Below are 7791 nucleotides of genomic sequence, written 5' to 3' on the forward strand. Positions count from 1 at the left end.
CCGAGTCATACTCAAGTATATTTTCACTCACACTTGCAAAAAATTATTTCATTTATAATTAATTTGATTGTCGAAGTGATGACATTTTTTGTAAGTACCCTTTTTTGTAAGTACCCTTTTTGTGATCATCAGAGAGAATTGTCATCAAGGCATCGAGGCCCGATCCTTTACAAAAGCAACCATTTCTGTAGCACCGGGTTTAAATTTTGAGAGACCTATTTTTCTTATAAATTTTTAAACATAAAAAATATTATAAAAAAAATCAAAAAGTTCAAAACAAAATTGAAACGCTTTTTCAGTCAAAAAAACAAAATAAAAAACGAAACGCATTCCTCCGCCTGTGCTTTGTGTCTAACAATTGAAAACGAAAACTATGTCAAAAGATCGGCGCGACGGTGCAGTGTAGGGGTGGTAAGTGATTGAAATCTCTCTCTCTCTCTAATCTCTCTCTCTCTCTCTCTCTCTCTCTCTCTCTCTCTCTCTCTCTCTCTCTCTCTCTCTCTCTCTCTCTCTCTCTCTCTCTCTCTCTCTCTCTCTCTCTCTCTCTCTCTCTCTCTCTCTCTCTCTCTCTCTCTCTCTCTCTCTCTCTCTCTCTCTCTCTCTCTCTCTCTCTCTCTCTCTCTCTCTCTCTCTCTCTCTCTCTATATATATATATATATATATATATATATATATATATATATATATATATATATATATATATATATATATATTACCATATTCTTCGATTAATTGGACTCTTTTCACAATGATAATAAACAATCTTTTACTAATTGTATGTTACAATACAAAATATTTGTAATGTGTATCCTACAAATACTAATATTGTTACATTGATATTTCTTAGCAGTTGTATTTCATAGTAATTTATGTATGAGTTTCTAATACATATTGTTACTCTTAATGCGTATAAAACAATGAAAGAAATATTTTGTATTCTTGCTATCAAATCCAGATACAACCTCACATGTAATGTAAGACACAAAGAATAGTAACAATGAAACACAACATGTTATCAATCACAACTAATTAATTACAGAATCTTCAATGTGTTGGGGTGAAAAAAATACTATTTTGCAGAAAACCGTTAGTTTAATTTGGCGCCACTCATTATAAGTTCCAATCCTTTTAAGTGATTATGGATAAGGCAATGAGCAAGTTGTATGCTATATATTGCATGTTGTAAGAGTGATTGCCACACAATTAATTTGATCCTTTTTGTGTATGACTTCATGTACAATAGCCTGCACAACTTGACAACTTTTTACTATCCCATATGCTCAATGTGTGTATGCTGATGAAGCATTTCACAATTATTTCAACTCATTTTTTTCACCACTTTTCTGAATCTTCACATTCTTATATGCTCGCATTTGCAAAGTGTAAAGAGAAAGAAGAAAAAAAAAGAAACCGTGTATGGTATGTACCATGTCAATATTATTAAGCTTTTACATATTTTATAACCAAAATTTAAAAATCAAACCGATAGTTAGGGATTTAACCCCTAATTAAAAATATTTTTTCTCAACTGGTTCAACTATGACTCAGAAATAATATGAATATTTTCGGTACACTTTTGGATTGTGGAGAGATTTGGCCAATTGAAGGGTCAGATAAAAAGTGATGAAAATGATGATTCTTTCTTTTTTTTCTGACCAGAAATATATACCAAGTTGGCCCATGTTAATTTCAAGAGTAGGTTTTAAATTAAATTATTGAGTGAAAAATAATTAAAAATATATGGCTACAATAAAAAGAGGTTGTGTTTGACAAACAAAGGAAGACTGTGTCAGTGTGTCTGTTTCTTTTTTCACAGATTGGATTTTTTGTCGCAGCAAATTGATTTGTTTTGGTTTGTCAAGATAACTTAATAAAAAAGGGGTGAATTATGGCTTATGTAGTTTCAATTATAGTAGCAATGCCTATACAAAATTTCAAAACTTTTGAAATATAACTATTTTTGTCGAAGAGGGTTGATTCACTTATTAAAGAGTTGATTTATTTTAAGAGATTGTTATTTTTTTTATAAGCCATGATTCAATGTCAAAAAAGGACGAGGGTACTCTAACTCTTAATCTAAATAATCATGTAAAAATTGAAATTATTGCAAGAAAATGATTTCAAATACGTTTAAAATAAAAGTAAATTTTTACCGCATATTTGTATACAAAATTCACAGTTGGATTGAAATATATTATTATATAGATCATGTTTATAAAATTTAATATCAATCGGAAATCATTTGACATGTCAACGAGATACATAAAAACTAAAATTTTATAAAACTTAATGAAAATCGTTAATTTTTATCATTCTCTTTAACATATAAGTTGAGAATATATTGTGGAAGTTGTTTCTTTCATTAAATTAAGATTTCCTACTTATACACAGTAAATATGACGGTTTCAGAGATTTGCTAAAATCTCTCCATAAAGCCACTAACATAACTTACTGGCCACGTATTCAGCACAAACTAAGGAACAACATTGACTGAGTTTATTTAAATAAATAACATTAAAAGAAAAAGGTAAATACTATTAATTTGATTCTCTAACACGCCCCCGCAAGCCGGACGGCCGTTGGGAAAGTCCGAGCTTGTTGATGATGGACTCAAACTGTGGACGGTGGAGAGGCTTCGTCAAAATATCGGCGAGCTGGTCGCCTGTGGACACATGGGTTACCCGGAAAACACCGTGTTGCACATTCTCTCGAACAAAGTGATAGGCGATGGCGATGTGTTTCATTCGGGAGTGGAATACAGGATTGGAGGAGAGAAAGGTGGCACCCATATTATCACAATATATGGCAGGTTGGTGGATCCGGTGGCGGAGCTCTTTGAGTAGAGATAGGAGCCAGAGAACTTCAGATGCTGTGTCGGCGAGTGCTCGGTACTCAGCTTCCGTGGAGGAACGAGCTACAGCTCTTTGCTTTTTGGAGCCCCAAGAGATAGGGGTGGAACCGAGATAAATGATGAACCCGGTTGTGGAGACGTAAGTGTCCCTGTCACCAGCCCAGTCAGCATCGGAAAAGGCATGTAATGTTGCGGATGGGCTGGAAGAAACGACGATGCCCCTGTCGATAGTTCCGACAAGGTACCGAAGCAAGCGTTTGAGAGCAGCCCAGTGAGAAGAGGTGGGATGTTGCATAAATTGGGACAGTCTGTTGACGGCATATGCAACAGCGGGACGGGTTAAGCTTAGGTACTGCAAGCTGCCGACGAGACAGCGGTAATCGGTGGGTGAGGGAAGTGGTTCACCATCTGTTTTGAGCAGGGGAGTTGACGCAGAGAGTGGTGTTGTGACTGGTTTGGCATCTTCCATGCCAGCTTTGATGAGTATGTCACTGATATATTTTCTTTGGGACAAAAACAGGCTGCCAGAATGATGTGGGATGACTTCAACACCCAGGAAATATGACAGTGTGCCTAGATCCTTGAGAGAGAAGCGAGCAGCAAGGCGTTGAACAAGTTGGGTGACGGCTGTGTCGGTGTTCCCAGTGACGATAATGTCGTCCACATAGACCAATAAGGCAATAAAGACTGACTCGCTGGAATGGATGAAGAGTGACGCATCTGCAGCAGAAGTGACAAAACCAATTTGGAGTAGAAAGGTGCGAAGTTCAGTGTACCACGCTCTCGGTGCCTGTCGGAGACCATAAAGGGCCTTGTTGAGCCGACATACGTGGTTGGGATGAGATGGATCGACAAAGCCTGGTGGTTGGCATACGTACACCTGCTCAGAAAGGGAACCTTGCAAGAAAGCATTGTTGATGTCGAGTTGACGCAAGCGCCAACCCTTGGAGACAGCCAACGTGAGAATGACTCTGACGGTAACCGGTTTGACCACGGGGCTGAACGTCTCATGAAAATCCCATCCGGGTCGTTGATGGAACCCCTTTGCGACGAGCCTTGCCTTTAGACGATCAATGGAACCATCGGGAAGATATTTGGTTCGAAATACCCATTTGCTGCCAACCAAGTTTTGTGTGGGGTGGGGTGGAACTAGAGTCCAGGTATTGTTGGCGCAGAGGGCATCATATTCCTTTTGCATTGCTTCTCGCCATGCTCGATCCTTGAGAGCTTGCGTGATAGTTCGCGGTTCAACGGGTGGATGGGGAGTGGCAGAGAGGTTCATCTTGTGGAGGGGTTTGATGATGTTGTTTTTGGATCGAGTGATAATGCCACGAGCCGGGATGATTTGAGTTGGTGGGGGTGTGGATTGTGGTTCTGAGAATGATGATTGAGAGGTAGAGGGAGTGGCGGCTAAGGGACTGGAGATAGGGGAGTTATGTGGGCTGTTAGTAGAGCTTTGTGGGGCTGGAGTTGGGGTAGGTGGGTAACTAGGACATGATGGGTCCGATTGGGAAGGAGAGGGAGGTGGCATGGGAGGTGGTAGGATGGGTAGTGATATGGTGGTCCAATCGGTATGGTGGGCTGAATTTTGTGGGTTTTTGGTTGTTGCCGAAACGGGAATTCTGTTTCGACAAATTTGACGTGCCGTGAGGTGTAGATTCGTCGGGTTTTCGGGTCCATACAATAGTAGGCATGTTGAGTGGTGGAGTAACCTACAAAAACACAAACAACAGATCTGGATTCCAATTTATGAGCAGTGTATGGTTTTAACCACGGAAAACACAAACAACCAAAACTTTTTAACTTAGCATAATCTGCATTTTGTTTAAAAATAATAGAAAAAGGTGATTGGTGTTGAAGGGTTGGGGTAGGAAGACGGTTGATGAGATATACCGCGGTGAGAAGTGCGTGAGGCCAAAACTCAAGTGGCATACCAGAGTGTGTTAGTAGGGCCAAACCAGTTTCGACTATGTGACGATGTTTACGTTCAGATATACCGTTGTGTTCGGGAGTATGGGGTGGTGAAGTAAAGTGACTTATTCCGTTTTGACTTAGGAAATTTTGGAGAGCAATAAACTCACCGCCATTATCAGAATAGAAGATTTTGATTTTTGTTTTGAAGTAATTTTCGACAAGTGATCGAAATTTAATAAATGTGTGTTGGACATCGGATTTGCGTTTGAGGGGATAAATCCAAGAATACCGTGTAAAGTGATCAACAAAAACTACATAATATTTGAATCCATCATACGACAATATTGGAGAGGTCCATACATCAGAGAAAATAACTTCTAGAAAATAGTTTGAACAAAGACTGGAATTGTAAAATGGGAGCTTATGACTCTTATTTAATTGACAAGAGGTGCAATCAGATTGCTCGAACGTGGGAGAGCGAATTCGAAGTTGTTGTTGAATTAATTTAAATGTAGCAGTAGATGGATGACCTAAGGCATGGTGCCATAATGGGCTGGAGATGCGGGACGAAGACAGAACTGTAGGAGAGGAGGGCCACACGTACAAGCCATCTCTGCAAGGCCCATTAAGAAGAATCCTGCTTGTTTTGAGACACTTAACATGAAAAGAATGGGGTAAGAGAACAATAGCACAGTTCTGTTGATTTGAAAGTTGAGAAACAGAAATGATATTTTTGGTCATTTGTGGAACACAAAGAGTATCGGGTAAATTAAACAAAGATGCAGAAGTGCTAAGTGAAAGAGTTCCAGAGTTAGTGATTCGCAAACCTTCGCCACTGCCCATGAATAGTTCGTCCGGGCCATTGTAGGGATAATGGAGGGAGAGTTGGTCGAGGTCAGTGACAACGTGGTGCGTTGCTCCGCTGTCGACGATGTAGTTTTGAGATGTGGATGCAGCGTTGACAGTGTGAGCCTGGGGTGGGGGTGGAGGTGCAGGAGTTCTGGGAAGTGTTGGAGGACGAGCATTTGGATGCTGTTGGCGGAAGAGAGGACAGTAGGCAACGACGTGGTCCGTTTCACGGCACCATTGGCATTTACCAAGAAATGGCCGAGCTTGTGGCGGGGGAACCATGGGAGGAGGGCGAAAATGAGTGGAGGGTGAGCGGTTGGATGGCGGTTGGTGGCGTTGCCGATTGGTGCGTGGACGAGACTGTGCGTTCAGGGCTGTTGCCGGTGCGGCCAAGTTGGTTGCTGCAGAGCGGAGTTCGAGTTCCTTGACAAGGAGCTTTTCGTGAAGATCGTCAATATGGATGGTGGTATCTCGGGCCTTGATCGCATCAACAATGGACTGATAGTTACCGTCGAGACCTTGGAGGACAAATGAGACAAGGTCGTCAGCGTCAACCGGTTTTCCGAGCGAAGCGAGCAGGTCGGCAGTCGAAGTGATCGATTGAATGTATTCAGTGATCGACATAGAGCCTTTTGTGGACGAGCGTAGCTTGGCTTTGAGTTGATTAATGTGGCCCTTTGATGGGTTGGCGTAGGTGCGGGCGAGAATATCCCATGCTTCTTTGGAGGTGGTGGCTCGAGTGACTAACGGAGCGACAGAGGCGTCGAGGGTGCCGACCAGAGCGCCATAAAGGAGTTTATCCTGACGCATCCAGGAAGTAAACGCCAGGTTGGAGGTGGTGACGTTGTCGGCAGTAAGAGTTTTAGGCGGAGCAGGGTGGTCGCCGTTGAGAAACTTGAAAAGGTCATAACCTGTGAGAGTCGCCTGAATTTGCGACTTCCAGGTTATGTAGTTGGAAGGGGTAAGTTTTATGGCGTTGGTGAGGTGCACAATGACGAACGGACGAGCGCCGTCGTTTGGGTTAGTAATGGTTGTGGAAAACTCAGCAGCCATGGTATAGGATTTTGGAGAAGGGATAGGTTTCCAAGATCAGCGGCTGATACCATATAAGTTGAGAATATATTGTGGAAGTTGTTTCTTTCATTAAATTAAGATTTCCTACTTATACACAGTAAATATGACGGTTTCAGAGATTTGCTAAAATCTCTCCATAAAGCCACTAACATAACTTACTGGCCACGTATTCAGCACAAACTAAGGAACAACATTGACTGAGTTTATTTAAATAAATAACATTAAAAGAAAAAGGTAAATACTATTAATTTGATTCTCTAACATAACATATCAAATAATTTTTGATTGATGTGAAATTTTATAGGTGTGATCTATATGATAATAGCTTTCTATCCAACGATAATTTTTGTTATAGGAACATATAGTGAAAAATTATGGAGGTATCATGTTATTAAATTTGACATATTTGTGTCATTTGATCTTTTATATATATATATATATATATATATATATATATATATATATATATATATATATATATATATATATATATATATATATATATATATATATATATATATATATATATATATAAGATATAAAAATAAATGTTGATTTTAGTGTTATTTTATCAGTATAAAATAATTATTTATTAAAAATAAATGATATTTTCTTTATTTTAATTTTGTCAGATCTTCCTAGAAAAAATCGTAAAATCATTTTAATTCTTTTTTATTGTTTTTTATATCAAAAAATTATTATTTTTTAAATATGTTTATTTTTTAGTTTTTATATAAAGACAACATAAAGAAACATGGGCCAAATACAAAGTATCATCAACTACCTGAGGGATAAGCCCCAAGAAAAGTCTTGGAACCTAACCTATTGTCAATACTAATCATATGGTGAACAAAAACATTCAGAGGTCTATTGAGATACATGACAGAAAAATCCTTAAAATATTTAAACAACATTAAATAGTCTAAAATATGTGGTTCTAGAGCGGCGCAAAAAGACACAACATTTTCCTCACTCTTGATAACACAACCCATAACAATATTTTCTTCATAACACAACCCATAACAATATTTTCTTCATGGAAGCATCCCGCATCAACTGGAATGAGGTTGAATCCATTGAGTATAGGCTCCATATCCCCCACA

The sequence above is a fragment of the Lathyrus oleraceus genome, chromosome 3 (assembly GCF_024323335.1).
Source record: "Lathyrus oleraceus cultivar Zhongwan6 chromosome 3, CAAS_Psat_ZW6_1.0, whole genome shotgun sequence".
NCBI classification, from domain to species: Eukaryota; Viridiplantae; Streptophyta; class Magnoliopsida; order Fabales; family Fabaceae; genus Lathyrus; species Lathyrus oleraceus.